Source organism: Calidris pugnax, unplaced genomic scaffold (genome assembly GCF_001431845.1).
Source record: "Calidris pugnax isolate Ruff unplaced genomic scaffold, ASM143184v1 scaffold6, whole genome shotgun sequence".
Taxonomy (NCBI): Eukaryota; Metazoa; Chordata; class Aves; order Charadriiformes; family Scolopacidae; genus Calidris; species Calidris pugnax.
This window is the reverse complement of record NW_015090761.1, coordinates 244,870-245,392: the sequence shown is the minus strand read 5'-3', so window position 1 is coordinate 245,392 and position 523 is coordinate 244,870. Positions and strand designations below refer to the sequence as shown.

The 523-nt window shown below is 56.8% G+C and overlaps 1 protein-coding gene across 1 annotated transcript in view; it reads right to left on the bottom strand.

Annotated features, from left to right (window-relative positions):
* PEBP4 (phosphatidylethanolamine binding protein 4) overlaps positions 1 to 523 on the bottom strand; it is a 186,945-nt gene that overhangs the window by 170,716 nt on the left and 15,706 nt on the right. The gene's annotated exons all lie outside the window — the stretch shown is intronic.

Here is a 523-nt window from a genome sequence, read left to right as displayed (position 1 = left end):
AGAAATTGAGAAAGAGAGAGAGAGAGAAATGACTCAAGTGTTTTGTAACTTGTCACATTCGAAAGCTGCAATTTGCAGGCAGGAAGGAGGGATCCAAAATAGTCGCCCCAACCCCAGCTTGTATAACCCCCTCCGCCGGGGAGAAAAAAAATTAAAAAGTGGGGGGGGATGCCGAGGGGGGGTGTGTGTGTGTGGAAATTTCTGAATTTCTGCCGTAGATTGGCAGCTGGAATGAAGCAGGGGAGGTCGGGGCTGTTCCAGCACCAGGAAGGAGCCCCCAAATTGGGAAGAATTACTCATCCCTGGAAAAGGCTGGCGGGGAGGCAGCGGGGAAGATGCTGCAGGGGAGGAAGGCTCCCCGGGGATGGTTTTGGACACCCCGGAAGTGAGGCCCAGCTCCTGGGGATGCTGCCCCGAGCGGGAGGTGATGCTCGGGGAGCGGGGAAAGCAGGACAAGGCGGGTTTTCCTGCGGAAAAGGGACCTGCTCCTTGATCTGCTGAAGGGCATCGGTACCCTCGGGGG